Source organism: Callithrix jacchus, chromosome 2 (assembly GCF_049354715.1).
Source record: "Callithrix jacchus isolate 240 chromosome 2, calJac240_pri, whole genome shotgun sequence".
NCBI classification, from domain to species: Eukaryota; Metazoa; Chordata; class Mammalia; order Primates; family Cebidae; genus Callithrix; species Callithrix jacchus.
The window spans coordinates 7,787,572-7,805,570 of NC_133503.1; the positions used below are offsets into that span (position 1 = coordinate 7,787,572).

General features: G+C 44.4%; 1 protein-coding gene across 10 annotated transcripts in view; it reads left to right on the forward strand.

Moving 5' to 3' along the window:
* The window catches only part of LOC108588901 (uncharacterized), a 903,226-nt gene that overhangs the window by 377,624 nt on the left and 507,603 nt on the right, over window positions 1-17,999 (forward strand). For 9 of the 10 annotated variants that reach the window (XR_013528665.1, XR_013528668.1, XR_013528671.1 and 6 more), the window contains one exon: window positions 8,631-8,739. The exons of the other annotated variant lie outside the window; for it this stretch is intronic. The gene's annotated coding sequence lies outside the window, so the exon portion shown is untranslated. The remainder of the gene's footprint in view (window positions 1-8,630; window positions 8,740-17,999) is intronic. 10 annotated transcript variants of the gene reach the window in all.

The following is a 17,999-nucleotide window of genomic DNA, read 5'->3' on the forward strand; positions in this document are numbered from 1 at the left end:
GATGCCTTTCTTGTCCTATGAGAAAGCATCACGGGGATCACAGGAAACAGTCAGGGAATAGCACTCCTTTTACAGTTACCCTTTGTCAACCACACTCTGCTCTGGAATCAGACAAGTATGGGACTTAAAAGAAATTCTGGCAGAAACCCAAAGGCAGGGACAGCTAATAATACACCACAAAACCCCCGGCACACATGATGCACACACGATCTGACTAGAAGCACAGATGGCAAGAGAAAATTCTAAGAAGAGGAAATGAGCAGAAAGTCTTCTTTTCCACTCTGTCAGGTAGAAGAGGTGCACCTTGAGAACTAATCGGGAAACTTTTTTGTCATAGAAGTAAAGGAGAAAGAACTGTATCCAAGATCCTCAAATCTCAATTCACTGGATAGTTCTTCCATCTTCCCCTTTGTAAGGAAGTCCACATTCCGTGGGGAGGATCTGAGCAGCAGTGGTTCAGCAAGACTGTCCTCTACCTACCTGGACAGTGACCTAGATGACAGCTGTCCTGACGGAGTGAGTCTTCCATGGAGTGGAGTCCACGTGGCCCATTGATGAAAGATGGGAGTGTGGATGAGCAGACAATAAGACAAAGAAGGTGGGTTTTGTGAAGAGGGTGGTCCCTTCCTAGTATGAAATTCTGGGACTTTTCTTTATAATTCCATACTGGCTGGAATTTTATCGGTTTGTGTGGAGGGAAGTGGTGGTGGTGGTGGTGGAGAGTTTGATGGCTTGAATCGGGTCATTAAAATGTTGTTGTCAGGAATGTTCAGCCTAACCAATTTGCCTGGATTGATTCGTCATTTAGACAGCATATGTTTATTGAACCATTGAGCTTCCTGCAGACATGGTTGGTCTCTCTGCACTTGGAGTTTTATAGTCTCATGAGAAGCACATAAGAGACAAATATGACATTTAAAAATCAATTCATTGAGATGAGTGCTTCAACAGGAAAATACCATAGTTCTGCAGGAGCACATGTCCATGAAGCCTGACCTCATGGAGACAGGTAATTTGGCAGGATTTCTGCCTGAGTGTTTGTCCAGTGGTTTCTCAAATGACTTCAACCTAAACTTTGAGTCCTTAAAGGTATTTTGGTTTTCCAGAGTGTGCACTACTGGGATGAGATTATTTTAAGCCCATATTAGAATTATTACTGAAGGAACAAGGATACAGATGGATAAGAACAAGGCTTTAGAGCTACAGGGTCCAAATTCTTCCTGGAGCATGGGAGACTGCAGTTAAGTCTGGTAACGTTAAACCAGGACACCTGTGTAGTCAGGGTTCCCTAGAGAAACATGATTAATCGGATGTGTGTTTGCATCTGTCTATCCATTCATCTCTCTATTTATCTCTCTATCTGTATCTATCTATCTATCTACTAGCTATCACCTTCATCTATCTATATTGATTATCTACCTATCTCTGTCGATTATTATCTATTTATCATCTATGTATCTAAATTATCAATATCTATATACTACCTACTATCCATTTATCATCTATCTATATTATCTATCTATCCATCTATCTCTATCAATTACTTAGCTAGCTAACAAGCTATCATCTATCTCTGTATATCTCTATCTGTCTACCTACATCTTCCTACCCGGTATCTATTGATCTATGTCTGTCTATCAATTATCTATCTTTCTATTTACATATTTATCTATATCTGCATACCTGGTATCTATCCATCTGCCTCTATCTATCAGTTATCTATCTGCCTACCTATGACTAACTACCTACGTACTGATCTCTATCAATTACCTAGCTAGCTAGCCAGCTATCTGTCTATATCTATCTATCTATCTATCTATCTATCTATCTATCTATCTATCTGTCTATCTTCCTGTCTTCCCACTATATCATCTCTACCTACCTACCGATCTCAATTGTCTATCTGTACCTACCTACCTGTCTTTATCATCTATGTGTGTGTATCTATATACATATATAAAAATACATATACACGTGTGTATATATACATATATAAATACATACACACGTATATGTATATGTATACACACGTGTGTATGTACATATGTGTGTATGTATATATGTGTATACATATATATGTGTATATACATGTGTGTGTATATGTGTGTGTGTGTGTGTATGTGTGTGTGTGTATATATACAGATAGAGAGAGAGAGAGAGAGAGAGAGGGAGGAGATTTTAAGGGATTGGCTCCTGTGATATGGCGGCTGGCAAGCCCAAAATCTAAAGAGTGGGTTGGTGGGCTGAAGACTCAGAGAGGAACATTTGCATGAGTCCATTCTTGCACTGCCATAAAGAAATTCCTGAGACTGGGTAATTTATAGAGAAAAGAGGTTTAATTGGCTCATGGTTCTGCAGGCTATACAGGAAGCATGGCAGCATCTGCTTCCAGGGAGGGTTCGGGAGCTTTTACTCATGGCAGAAGGCAAACTTCCTACTTGGACCAAGGAGATGGACCAAGAGACAGCAGGAGGAGGTGTTACACACTTTAAATGAACAACCAGATCTCGTTAGAATTCACTCGCTGTGGGCCGGGCGCGGTGGCTCACGCCTGTAATCCCAACACTTTGGGAGGCCGAGGCAGGTGGTTCACCAGGTCAAGAGATCGAGACCATCCTGGTCAACATGGTGAAACCCCGTCTCTACTAAAAATATAAAAAATTAGCTGGGCATGGTGGCCTGTGCCTGTAGTCCCAGCTACTCAGGAGGCTGAGGCAGAGGAATTGCCTGAACCCAGGAGGCGGAGGTTGCAGTGAGCCGAGATCGCGCCATTGCACTCCAGCCCGGGTAACAAGAGCGAAACTCCATCTCAAAAAAAAAAAAAAAAAAAAGAATTCACTCGCTGTACAGTACCAAAGGGGAATAGTGTTAAACCATTCAGGAGAACTTTGCCAGGTGATCCAGTCACCTCCCACCAGGCCCCACTGCCAACATGGGATTACAATTCGATGAGATTTGGTCAGGGACACAAAGCCAAGCCATATCAACATTTAGGCTTGATCAACATCTGCATGCTAGCAGAATTCCTTCTTGCCTGAGAGCAATCAGCCTTTGTTCTCTGAGTGCCTTCAACTGATTGGATGAGGCTCACCCACGTTATGGCATGTAATCAAATGTTAATCTCATCCACAAACGCCCTCACAGAGACACCCAGAATAACGTTTGACCATATATCTGGGCACCGTGAGCCTGTCAAGGTGCAATATAAAATGAACCATCACAACACCCTTCAGATAAGTTTATGTCTACAGAGGAAAACTTTGAAGAGCTCTGTAGTATTGGAGAAGGCTTCTTGGAGGAGAACGTAGTGGTGCTGAATCTTGGATAATGGGTGTGCTTAGGATAGAAAGAGCCGAGCAGGCAAAAAAAAAAAAAAAAAATGAACATAGAGCAGAGAAGGAGATAACTCTAGGAATTCATTTTGCCACGTTTCCTACATTGGGAATACCTGGCGTTTTGTCCTGAAGGTGATCTTCGTTGTGCTGTGTCACTGTGAACCAAAACCCCAGGGCAGGAGCAGCTCAGGTCCTTGGAAATATCCCTTAGTGGCCGGTTCTACTCTCAGGAACCTTTAGAGAGTCTTGGTGAGCAGAATAATAAATACTAAGAAACACTGTTTGTGGCTCATGGCTTGCATAGCTGCCACCACCCCTCTGGGAAATTGCAGCACTCATCAGTGTGGATTCTGATTTTCTGCTTACCTATCTCATAACACACACTGGCAGGTTAATTTCTTAAGGGCAAAAACTTGACCTTATTTATCCCTGTGTTATAGAATCCCAGCTCCATGCTCTATGTTTGTTATAGGAAGGAAAGGCATGTCCCCTCAAGAAGAAAATAAGGACTAAAAGGCAGGTAATAAGTTCTACTCACACCCCATGCTTAGTTCCTTTGTGATAATAAGATCCATTTCACATTTCTTGCAAGTCCATAGCTGGAAGCATTCTCTGCTTTCCTCCCCCTCCCCAGCCTGTCTCCCACCAGCTACAATAGTGTCGTGTAGATTCAGATTACATTTCTTACAATTTTGTGGATCACTTTCTATTTCTGGCCTTTTGGCAGCAGGGGAATTCGTTCTTATTTGATGCTATAAAACACAGAGACCTCGTGTTTTAGCTTGCCAATGGGAGGACTCTTGCAAATGGGTATATTTCCACAGTTCTACACAATAGCCTTAATTGCTTGGGTTTGCATTGTAAGCCGAGGTCGTTTGATTACTAGCTGTTTTGTACCATGAAAGTGCACATTAATTATTTAAGAGATGGACTTATAATTATTGTAAGCCTTAAGTAATTACCTATAATTTTGGCAAGGGTTAGAAAAACTGATAGTCTAGCAAATTCAGGTTTTAGTCATTAGTAAGATCATAATTACATTTAAATTGCAAAATGAAAATTATGCAATTTATCTCCCCAGTAATGCATAAACATTACAGTGATTGTAGGTTTTAATGGACTATAAAAATGAGAGCAGCAATGGGCAGTCAGGGGCAATTTCAGCCCCTTGCTATTATTTTATGATTTAACTGCTTCTCCCATACCATCACTCTGTCCACTCTCCTTTGGGTTAGCCATGGGGTTGCAGTTTTTCTTTCGACAGGAAAGCAATAATCTCTTTGAAGGAGAGAAAGACAGACTCAAGCAACAGATCATGATAAACCTTAAGTAACAGTAGGGAATTTGCACCAGAGCAAAGGAAAGAAAGACCCTGTTGGAGGGACTACAACTGAGTTCCAAAATACTGTCATACTCGAATTTTCATTTGAATGGGATTCTCGTGTCTGTTTTACAGATGGAGTGATTAAGGCTCAGAAAGAGGATAAAACATATTCGTGGGTGGGTCCACTGGTTCATGCCTATAATCCCAGCACTTTGGGAGGCCGAGGCAGGCGGATCACAAGGTCAGGAGATAGAGACCGTTCTGGCTAATGCGGTGAAACCCCTGTCCCTACTAAAAATACAAAATTAGCTAGGCATGGTGGTGGGCACCTGTTATCCAAGCTACTTGGGAGGCTGAGGCAGGAGAACCTCTTGAACTGGGAGGTGGAGGTTGCAGTGAGCCAAGATCACCCCACTGCGCTCCAGCCTGGGCTACAGCACAAGAGTCTGTTTTTTTGGTTTGTTTTTTTGTTAAAGACCTACTCACAGTTGTACTGCTGGGGCTGGAAGCTTGGTTGCTGGCTGTCTCCACTCTACCAGCCTGTACTGTGTCCGCGAGACCCTTTCAGCAGCCCATAAGGAATTATATGAGTTGATTTTGCCAGAAAAACACAACCATGATGCAGATGGGCATAACATTATGGCATCTGCATAGGAGACCATCAGCCTAAAGCCTTGTTGTCTGCTGGATGGCGAAAGCATCTGCAAAATGAATCTCAAATACCCTCTCGTTTGTGAAGCCTTTTCTGGGGAAGAATTTGTTACCTCTTGCTTTTTTACAATAATTGTTTATTTTAAACTTTTGTGGGTACACATTAGATGTATATACTTACGGGATATATATATATATGTCTCTCTCTCTCTTTTGAGGTAAATGGGGTATCCACCCCTTCAAGCATTTTTCATTTGTGTTACAAAAAATCCAATTACACTCTTTTAGCTATTTGTAAATGTACAATTATTATTTTTACTATAGTCACACTTTTGTGCTAGCAAGCATGAGGTCTTATTTATTCTTTCTGACTATTTTTTTGTATCTGTTAGCCACTCCTCTTTCTCCCCACCTGCCACTTCCACTTGCCAGCCTCTGGTCACAATCCTTCTACTCTCTATCTCCATGAGTTCAATAGTTTTAAATTTTAGATCCCTCAAATAAGTGAGAACATGGAAAGTTTGTCTTTTTCTGCCCGGCTTGTTTTACTTAACAGAGTGACCTCCAGTTCCATCCTTGTTGTTGCAAATGACAGGATCTCATTCTTTTTCATGGCTGAATAGTACTCCATTGCATACATGTACCACATTTTCTTTATGCATTTATCTGTTGGTGGACCCTTAGATTGCTTCCAAATCTTGGTGATTGTGAACAGTGCTACAAAAGACATGGAGGTGCAGATACATTTTTTTTGGAGATAGTCTCGCTCTGTTGCCAGGCTGGAGTGCAGTGGTGTGATCTCGGCTCACTGTAACCTCTGCCTTCTGGGTTCAAGCAATTCTCCTGCCTCAGCCTCCCAAGTAGCTGGGACTACACGTGTGCACCACCATGCCAAGCTAGTTTTTGTATTTTTAGTAGAGATGGGGTTTCACCATATTGGCCAGGATGGTCTCGATCTCTTGACCTCATGATCCTCCCATCTTGCCCTCCCAAAGTGCTGGGATTACTGTCCAGGCTGATAGCTCTTCAATATACTGTTTTCTTTCTTTTTGGTATGTATCTAGGAGTGGGATTGCTGGATCATAGGGTAACTCTGCTTTCAGTTTTTTTAGGAACCTTCAAACTGTTCTCCGTGGTGGCTATACTAATTTACTGGGACCGCGATCACCACCTGCAGCGGTCTGTCCTGCAGACCCTGACTCCACCATGGAGGAATAAAGTCACCCTCAGACACAGAGTACAGTGTGAGAATCTGCTAGGAGTCGTGCACTGATCCCAGCTACACGACCACCATTAGTTGTTCCTCCTCACATTTATTCAGTATAGATTTGCTAACAGGGGTTCTAAGCCCACATGCTTGTGGATAATTAACATGGTTAATAGAGTGGTTTTACGAATGATAAAAGTCCAGGTTCTGATGCCCAGAGTAAATTCCAGTAAAGGGTAATCTTTCTGGTTGATCTCCCCACAAGAGAGCCACCCAGCTCCAAGGTTAGTGAGTAAACAAACTAGTTAGAGTATAGACAAAGGAATGTAGAGTAAACAGACTTAACTGGGGAAGAATTTACTGTCCTTAATATTCTCCCTGTGACCTAACGCCATAAGGTAAGAACCGGCTGCCTTCAGCCTGTTCCATTATTACAAGTTATGAAGAGCTGTCGGCCTTCCAGAAAGGTTTAAAACTATTCCCAGTAACTTTCCCTAATATTTCTGCCACCACCATAAGTGAATCCCAACAATGTACATTCCCCCCAACAGTGTGCGAGGGTTCCCTTTTTCCCACATTCTCACCAGCATTTGCCTTTGCCTTTGCCTGCCTTTCGGATACAAGCCATTCTAACTGGGGGAGAGATGGTCTCTTACTGTAGTTTTGATTAGCATTCCTCTGATGATCAATGATGCCGAGCACCTTTTCATACCTCTTGTTTCATTCTCCTATTGGCTTGGTAACTCAGATTCATCAATAACACACTCTAATAAAATGCAGTGTCTTTCCAACAGAACTGAGAGCCCCTGAAAGTATTATCATTTATATATCTGCAGCAGACAGATACAGAAAGCTGAGAACATGTTTATTAACTGAGTCAATCAATTAATCAATCATTTATGACTTGTCCACAATCTTCATTATCTTATGCCACCCTCAGTGAAGGTTATAAAGCAGGGTAACAGTATCTCCATGCTCAAGGATTTTGCAATCCAGTAAAGTGGAACAAACAGTAGATGAAAGATGAAATGACAAGGCAAACATATTTATCATCACTGAACAAACCACAGAGGTGTTATAAGTGTTTGCTGAGATAAGTTATGAATTTTTCCTCTGTTGTAATGCCACAGGAGTTTCCCGGACACTGATCTGCTTTGCTTAATCAGGTTCAGTCTTACCTAGATGCAAGAAGATAAATATTTCCTGTTGTCATTATCTAATTATGGGATGATGCTGACAGTAAATATTGACTGAGCACCTAATCTGTGCCAGGCTCCATTCAGGTAAATAGGACACCAGAAAGAACAAACTCCGGCCTATGCATTGATTGGGAAGACACACTTGGGCAGGACAATTGCAAAGCAAGAGAACACATGGAGAGCTACATGAAAGGGTCAAAGGAGCTACACCAGAGAGGCAGAAGAGGGTGGAAATCATTCCAGTGATGTGGGCAGAGGGAATGCTTCAGAGAGATGTGGGTTTTGAGGAATACCCTGAAAGACGAGAAAGGTTCAAAGTCCAGGTGTGGTGGCTCATGCCTGAAATCTCAGCACTTTAGAAGGCTGAGGCAGGCAGATCACCTGAGGTCAGAAGTTTGAGACCAGCCTGGCTAATATGGTAAAAAACTGTCTCTACTAAAAATACAAAAATTAGCCGGGCATGGTGGTGCACGCCTGTAATCCCAGCTACTCAGAAGGCTGAGGCAGGAGAATCGCTGGGACCTAGTGGGCAGAGAGGCTGCAGTGAGCTGAGATTGCACCACTGTACTCCAGCCTGAGTGACGGATCCAGACTCTGTCTCAAAAAAAAAAAAAGAAAGATTCAAGAGTCAGAGAATGTATTAGTCTGTTTTCATGCTGCTAATAAAGACATACCTGAGACTGGGTAGTTTCTAAGGAAAAGAGTTTCATGAACTCACAGTTCCATATGACTGAGGAGGCCTCACAATCATGGCAGGAGATGAAAGGCACATCTTACAAGGTGGCAGACAAGCGACAGAATGAGAGCCAAGCAAAAAGGGGAAACCCCTTATAAAACCATCAGATCTTGTGAAACTTATTACCATGAGAACAGTATGCGGGAAACTGCCCCCACAATTCTATTATCTCCCACAGGGTCCCTCACAATACATAGGAATTATGGGAGCTACAATTCAAGATGACCTTTGAGTCGGGATTCGGCCAAACCGTATCGAGGAAAGAGTAGGAGTGGGCTGTTCCAAGAGTAAGTAACTGTATGAGTGAAAATACGTGAGTTGTTTGAATTTGCACCCCTGATCGTTCAGGCTGTGGACTGTTAATGATCTCTTAGGGTAGCACCCTCTGTAGGTTGCAGGATGCTGGTTTCATTAGTTTTCGTATCATGGGCTGATGTGCTCTGATTCTGGCCCAAAATTCAGTGAGAAGTATCATTTTCATGGCTTTCCAGCGGCATCCATTCCATGGCCTCACAGTGGCTCAAAATAAAGAGAAGTCCCCAGGGGGATTGCCATTTGGCAGAAATGATGTTTTTTGCATCCTTGTTTTGGCATCATGTTGAGAAATGGTGTGTTTACATCCCTGAAAAGAGGGGTTGTCTGTCAAGCAACCTCCATGTGGGTAAAGTGCCTATCCCAAGGGCCTGAACTAAACTCTAAACTCATGCTTAGAGGACTGTTGTGTCCAGGTGCATCCTCTCATGCATGTAATCTCAATGCTTTGAAAGGGTGAAGTGGGAGGATTGTGTGAGGCCAGGAGTTTGAGACCACCCTGGGCAACACAGCGAGAGACCCTCGTCCCTACAAAAAAATTAAAAATTAGCTGGGTATGGTGATGCATGCCTGTAGTCCCAGCTACTTGGGAGACTGAAGTGGAAGAATCATTTGAATCCAGGGAGTCAAGGCTGCAGTCAGCTATGGTCAAGCCACTGCATTTCAGCCTCTGCAACAGAGCACTGGCTCTCCTGTTAGCGTACCTTCCAGATTTACCACCAAGGAGGAACTTGGATGTTGGTTTAGGTTCTGCAGTCCTCTGCAGATACCCAGTATCTGCACAGCTGTGAGCAGAGAGGAGGCAACCTGTACAAACATGGAACTTCAAAGAACATGAATGCCAATTCTAAAACCACATATTTGGGCTTGGGGAGGGGACATTTGTTGGAAGTAATGGGAGGCGTGGTGAGATAAAACTTGCAGCCAGTTTCCCATTGGAGAGGAAGAACAATGCAGACTGCAAATGATAAATGCCTCAAAGTACAAGTACAAAAGTTTAAAAAAAAAAAGAAGAAGAAAAGAAAGATTGAGTAGTCAGGGAATGTATTAATCCATTTTCATGCTGCCGATAAAGACATACCTGAGACTGGGTAATTCATAAAGAAAAAGAGACTTGCTGGACACACAGTTCGTTGGGGCTGGGGAGGCCTCACAGTCATGGCAGAAGGTGAAAGGCACGTCTCACATGGTGTTAGACAAGAGACAGAAGGAGGACGAAGCAAGAGGGGGAACCTGTTATAAAACCATCAGATCCCATGAGACCTACTCACTACCAGTAGGGCATCATTTTCAGAAATGATGTGTTTACATCCCCGAAAAGAGGGGTTCTCTCTCCCTCATTCACTTCCACTTCCATAGGAAACAAAGAAAAAGGCAGGCTGATCAAATGATAAATGCCTCACAGTACAAGTCGTGGAAAGGGGTTGGAAATGCTGGTCAGATCCAGGTCGTGGCGCGTGTTCAATACCGGCCTTCAAGTATGATCTTTGTGCTGGAGACAACATTTAGCCCTGGTGAGTTCTGAGTAGATGTTTTCCGTTCTGTCATTTTACCTGGCTTTTCCATAGCTCTCCACTAAATCATACCGCTGCTGGTTAGATTAAAGGAGACCTATTAGATGGAAATAAAGATCGAGATATTATCACAAACAGAGGTCAGGCAGATAAACTGGGTCAGATAGAGATAATACCATAAAACATTGGCTTTGAAAGCATTTTATTTACAAGCTAATGGCTCATTTTCACTGTGAGTGTCTTTGTACATAAGGCATACAAGCCATGAGATGGTGGTGTTTAATGGGTTCTGTTTCCCTGAAATACACCCTGTTGGTCTCCTGATCCCACAGCACCAGTTTATCAGATACATCCTGGTGAATCTGAGCTTCTCAGCCTCTATATTAATTCAGCTGACAGCCAAGTTCTAGTTCTCTTTTAGTAAAATATGCCTGCTGCAGAGAATGTGAAAAATGTTGACTCCCTGGGGACTTTAATTGTAGTTTTCTTTTAAAAAATGAACATCAACTCGTCACCTCCCCCAAGAATATTGTAATTCCTCCAGCATTAGAGTTGGAGAAGACTGTGCGGTTTCCTGACATTTGGCCTCCTAAACTGCTTTATCAAAAGAAGCAGCATTATTTCCATCACTTTCCAGTGACTAAGGATTATCAAGTTTTCCCCTGCCATTTTTTCCAGTGATTTTATTTTTTTTGAGATGGAGTTTTGCTCTTGTTGCCCAGGCTGGAGTGCAATGGCCCGATCTCAGCTCACCGCATCCTCCGCCTCCCAGGTTCAAGTGATTCTCCTGCCTCAGCCTCCCGAGTAGCTGGGATTACAGGCATGTGCCACCACGACCAGCTAATTTTTGTATTTTTAGTAAACATATGGTTTCTCAATGTTGGGCAGGCTGTTCTCGAACTCCCGACCTCAGGTGATTCACCTGCCTCGGTGTCCCAAAGTGCTGGGATTACAGGTGTGAGCCACCATGCCTGACCTTTTTTCACTAATTTTATTTGAGCTGAGTGTACTTACTAGGGGACAGAGAATGCTAGTATATGATCCAGGGTTCTCTAAAGGGACAGAGCTAATAGGATAGATGTTTGTTCAAAGGGGAGTTTATGAAGGAACATTGACTCACCCGATCATACGGTAAGGTCCCACAATAGGCTGTCTGCAAGCTGAAGAGCAGGAAATAGGTAAAGAAACCACATCCCCAAGCCTCAAAAGTAGGAAAGCCAATAGTGCAGCTTTCAGCCTGTGGCCAAGGTCCAAGAGCCACTGGAGAACCACTGGTGTAAGCCCAAGAGCCCAAAAGCTGAAGAACTTGGAGTCTGATATTCAAGGACAGGAAGCATCCAACAGGAGGGAAGACAGAGGCTGGAAAACTCAGCAAGTCACGTCTTTCCATGTTCTGTCCGCTTTATCCTAACCATGCTGGCAGCTGATTAGACGGTGCCCACTCAGACTGAGGGTGGGTCTGCCTCTCCCAGTCCACCAACTCAAATGTTCATCTCCTTCGACAACTCCCTCACAGACACACCCAGGAACAATACTTGGCATCTTCAATCCAGTCAAGTTGGCACTCAGTATTCACCATCACACCTTATTCTTGCATTGAAGGCGGTCACTTGAGACTAGGAGTTCAAGACCAGCTTAGGTAACATAATGAGACCCTTGTCTCTACAAAAATAATAATTAAAAAAATAGCTGGAGAGGTGGCATGCACCTGTGGTCCCAGCTACTCAGGAGGCTGACGCAGAAGGATAACTTGAGCCTAAGAGGTCAAGGTTGTAGTGAGCTATGATCATGCCATTGCACTCCATCCTGGGTGACAGAATAAGACCAATCTCTAATTTAAAAAAAAATTGTTTTTAAAGATTGGACCTATCTCTAGATCCAGAAGGCTGGTAAGGGCAAATGAAGGCTCTCTTGATCTGACCAGTAGCTTTTTCTCAAAAGGATCCACATTTGTCACAAAAGCCACAGAAGGATTCTTAGGTAGAAGGTAAAATTTGATAACCTACAATGTCATGTCCAAGATCAAGTCCAAGGTCATTTAAAAAAAAATATCTATTTCATTCTACATATCTGAAGCCTGCATAGTTCTTGCATTGAAGGGTAGCTTCATTTCTTGCACAGGATGGTGTTTACTGCTTGGAGGGCAGAGAAACAAACCCAGCACTGAAATGCTGACTTGTCAAGAGGTGATGACAAGCGGGCTGAGTCAGGAACTTGATAGCAACAAATGAGCTAGAAAGAGTGCCAGTTATCCCTGCCAAAGGCCTCAAATAAGCACTTGCTTGCAACATGTCTGCTGGGGAGTGAAGAGCTCCCATTCCATCAGAGCGAAGGCTTCGATTAGTCCTGGAAAGAGCTAGGAGTGAGCCCCTCACGTGGTCATCAAGTGATGACTGTCTGGGTGGATGTTGATGAAACATGAGATGCATTTAATGCCAATATCTGGGCAAGGGCTAAACAGTTACTGATGAGGCCGCTTGGAATTTTGTCTGCAAATATCTGAAAAGCATCATGTTTGTGCAAGGCAAGCTCGGCACAGAGGGCCACCGAGCGTTTATAGACGAGAGGACCCAGTTGACACTGATCACTCGGCTGCAGAGACTGACTGAGCATCAGATGTCTGAGACGTGGTGATTAAAGGTGATTGCAGACTCAGGTGTGGTTGAGAAAATACCTGCACCAGTAACATCTGTAGCAGCAGCATCCAGAGAGGAAGTCATAATGTGCATGAAAGGCAAAGAGGAGTTGTTCTAAATTAGGGGCGTTCTCCCCATTCACTGTAAGATTCAGCAACCTTCCAGGAAAGGACCAGGATTGGGCGATACAGACTCTAAGAGCCAAGTAGTATCAAGATCTCATGTCAGTGGTGGGAATTCCAGGGAGGGCAAGGACCCCAGGAAAAGATAGAGGAGCAAGGTAGGGTAACTGGGAGAATAGTGTGAGATTCAAGGCAGAGGCAGGTGCTTTGGCCTGCTAACACTGGGCAGGGCAGGTGGGTGGAACAGCCATGGCTTCCAGGCTATTCAGGTATCAGGAGGTCACTTTGTCCTGGATTGAAGTTCAGGGGATTTTTGTCCCAAGTCCCACCGAACATTGAGGCAGAGGCAGTTGAGTGACATTCTATCTTGATCAGACTTGGATCTACCTTGACTCCGCGTTGGGGCCCTTGAGCATACCAGGCAGTAAAGGGCTAGAGAAGACCAGTGCAAGGGAATGTCTTTGGATATCTCCTGTGAGGACGGCATTTACTGGCTGGATATGGAGGCTCACTTTTGTAATCTCAGCACTTTGGGAGGATGAGCCAGGGGATCAGTTGAGACCAAGAGTTCAAGACCAGCTTAGGTAACACAGTGAGACCCTGTCTCTACAAAAATAATTTTTTAAAAATAGCCAGAGAGGTGGCATGCACGTGTGGTCCCAGCTACTCAGGAGGCTGAGGCAGAAGGATCACTTGAGCCTAAGAGGTCAAGGCTATAGTGAGCTATGATCATGCCATTGCACTCCAGCCTGGGTGACAGAATAAGACCAATCTCTAGTAAAAAAAAAAAAAAAAAAATTTAAAGATGGGTCCTCTCTCTAGATCCAGAAGGCAGGTAAGGGCAAATGAAGGCTCTCTTGATCTGACCTCTAGCTTTTTCTCAAAAGGATCCACATTCATCACAAAAGCCACAGGATTCTTAGGTAGAAGGTAAAATTTTATAATAATGTCACATCCAAGATCAAGTCCAAGGTCATTTTTTTAAAAAAATACCTATTTCATTCTACAAAGCCTGTAGTATGTAATAAAAATAGCTTGTTATTATATTGGGTTATTAAGTGTATTAGTTTGTTCTCACACTGCTATGAATACATACCTGGGACTGGTAGGAAATAGATTTGATTGCCTCACAGTTTCACAGGGCTGGGGGGCCTCAGGAAACTTATAATCATGGTGGAAAGGGAAGTAAACATGACCTTCACATGGAGGCAGGAAGGAGAAATGCGGAGTGAAGCTGAGGGAAAGGCCCATCAGATCTGGCTGGGTGCAGTGGCTCATGCCTATAATCCCAGCACTTTGGGAGGCCGAGGCGGGCAGATCACCTGAGGTCAGGAGTTTGAGACCAGCCTGACCAACATGGAGAAACCCCATCAGATCTGGCTGGGTGCAGTGGCTTATGCCTATAATCCCAGCACTTTGGGAGGCCGAGGCGGGCAGATCACCTGAGGTCAGGAGTTTGAGACCAGCCTGACCAACATGGAGAAACCCCATCAGATCTGACTGGGTACAGTGGCTCATGCCTATAATCCCAGCACTTTGGGAGGCCGAGGCGGGCAGATCACCTGAGGTCAGGAGTTCGAGACCAGCCTGACAAACATGGAGAAGCCCCATCTCTACTAAAAAATACAAAATTAGCTGGATATGATGGTGTGTGCCTGTAATCCCAGCTACTAGGGAGGCTGAGGTAGGAGAATTGCTTGAACCCGGGAGGTGGAGGCTGCAGCGAGCAGAGATCACACCATTGCACTCTAGCCTGGGCAACAAGAGTGAAACTCTGTCTCAAAAAAATAAATAAATAAAACAAAAATATCAGATCTCATGCGAACTCACTATCATGAGAACAGCATGGAGAAACCACCCCCAGGGTTCAATTACCTTCCACTAGGTCCGTCCCATGACGTGGGGATTATGGGAACTGCAATTCAAGATGAGATTTGGGTGGGAACACAGCTTAATGTAACACATACTTTCACAGAACATACAGAAACAAGTTAATTGAAATAAGCAATATTTTTATTAGGGTAATGACTCTCCAAAGTATAAATAGCAAAAACGAGGGACTAAAAAATAAGACCTTAAACATCTTAGAATAATTTTTTCCCCTGGGATTTTGATGCAATGTGTGGTTATCTGCTCGTGAATGTGCAGAGGTGATCTCTTCATTAATAAAAGCAAGGCAGGCAAGCAAAGACAGGCAGGATACAAAATAGGAGACAACCAGAATCCTCTTGTTTGATTTTTACATGCATTTTCATACCTCCAGTTGAGCGTAGACTTGTCTGGTGTATTTGAAATTTCACTTCAAAGGAAATAATAAATTCTTGGTGCAAGAGAAATTGAGATGCTTTCCAATTTCCCAACTTCAATAAAATGCTTCTCAGTGCATCTCTGAAAGTCACTATGGACAGGAAATTGACAGCAGTGGTTCATCTCCAAGGTGGGAAGGGAGGGGACAGTAATCGTGGCACTGAGCGAGGACCAGAATAACACTGGGACAGGGAGAAACTGGTCCCATCGGCAGCAGGTGTCAAGATTCCAAAGCTCCACGTACAAAGACCGTGGTCATTTATGGCCTAGGTGCCAGTGTCTGAAATAGCTGAGCAGGGGCTGCGTGGCTTCTGGGCCTTGACACAGCATGAAACTCACCACGAGAGAGCAACAGGAAGGCCAGCCAAGAGCACTGTCTCCTCCCTCTGCTCTGTACATCCTCATGGCTTTCCGAGGCGCCTGTCTTACTGGGATCTCCAGATCTACTCTTGCCAGACCTCCGAGCCCTTTGGCCATCCAGTGGCTCCTGACTCCCAGTTCAGGCTTGCTTTGCTTTCATGATAGACCTGGATTTCTCTGCCAAGCCTGACTCTTTCCTGGCATGCACTTTTGTTTCCCCATTTCCATTCACCCTGATCCTTCCGAGAGAGTGAATTCCCACAAAGAGTAGCAGAGCCAGGGTTTCGTCCTATGTCAGTTGGATGGAAATGCTTAATTGGAACTAGGATGAAAGGACAAGATCTCAGTCAGCTAGACTCTGTTCAGGATGGAGAACTTTGTCCCTTGGGAGATATAAAGAGTGATTTAGATCCAGGGCAAATGGGAAGCCGGATGAATGCTGCGTGCCTAGGCCATGGTGGGGTGGGCCGCAGACAGAATCTCACCCGAGGATCACAATCCTCATGTTCAAGTGCAGATCAGAAGCTAGATCAAGGGTCCCAAAGCTGGAGCTTGCAGATCTGGGATGTGGCACCTGCCATCATCATTATCCTTACCGCACAGAGGAGAAGCCTGAGTTTCATAACTTGTCACCGTGGTCTCTGAGAAGGAGGCACAAAGGGAAGTAGAACAGGTGCTGAGAAGCCGGGAATCGTAAACTGCAATGAGACATTTACAGCAATGAGACGTTTCTTTTCATTTTTTTGAGACAAAGTTTCATTCTTGTTGCCCAGGTTGGGAGTGCAATGGTGCAATCTCGGCTAACTGCAGCCTTTGCCTCCTGGGCTCAAGCAATTCTCCCGCCTCAGCCTCCCGAGTAGCTGAGATTACAGGCACCCGCCACCACACCTGGCTAATCTTTTATATTTTTAGCAGTGACAGAGTTTTGCCATGTTGGCCAGGCTGGTCTTGAACTCCTGACCTCAGGTGATTTGCCCGCCTTGGCCTCCAAAAGTGCTGGGATTACAGGTGTGAGCCGCCATGCCCGGCCTACAGTCATAATTCTCCTCTACATGTGTTTCTCCCAGAATACCGCCACTTAACATAATGCAATATTCCAGGTACGACTGAAGACACTCCCACCTCTTTACCAAAAAGAGCAAATGAAGTTCTGACCAGTCACGCCTCCCATTCCACATCCAGAATCTCTTCCTTTCTCTCCACTTTTTGCATCAGCCCACCTGGATATTCTGCAGTTTCTGAAGTAAACGGTCAATTTTAAGTATGGCCCACGCAACCTCTGTACAGTATGAGACAAAAAGATCATTAAAATCCAGAAATGCATACCTGACACAAACCATACACCTTGTTTATATGCAGCAGCCCCTCTACCTTCACATGTCCAATATACATTCCTAGTCTTTCCCTAAAACCTGCACCCTCTCCCCCATCACTGTGGCTCAGTCCAAAAACCTTGGGAATATTCCTAGCCCTGTCTCGTTCTTATGATATGTCAAATCTTTCAGCAAGTATCATTGGTTTTACTTGCTTTCCTGTTTTTCTTTTTGAGATGAAGTCTCACTCTGTCATCTAGGCTGGAGTGCAGTGGCAGAATCTTGGCTCACTGCAGCCTCCACCTCCCGGGTTCGAGTGATTCTTCTGCCTCAGCCAACCAAGTAGCTGGGACTACCGGTGCGCGCCTCCATGCTCAGCTAATTTTTATGTTTTTCAGTAGAGACGGGGTTTCACCATATTGGCCAGGCTGGTCTCGAACTCCTGACCTCATGATCCACCCACAAAGCGCTGAGATTATAGGCATGAGCCACCATGCCTGGCCTGGTTTTACTTTCAGAATAAATCCAGGATAAATCCATTACAGCCCTGATGCAAACACTGCCGGCTCCTCTGGGATTGCAGATGGAACCAGCTAACTCACATGCCTTCTGCTTTTCCTGCCCCACTATGGTCTGTTCTCAACACTGCAGCTAGAGTGAACCTGATAGACTGTCATCAGATCAATGCACACCATCCTGCCCTAACCCCAGCACTCTGCTGCTAGAAATCAAACTCCTTCCCAGGAAAGCAGAGTCCCTGGAAAGTGGTGCCCATGACTTACTGATCTTGTGTCCCCGACTGCATTCCTCTCACTCACTCTTCACCAGCCAGCCTGGCCTCTGCGTTAATCCTCAAACACAAGGGGCTGACATGTCCCCAACGCAGGATGTATGCACCGGCAGTCCCTCTGCTTGAAAACACCCACACAGCCTGCTCTCTCACGTCTTTCAAATCTTCATTCAAATGTCACTCTCGGGGAGGC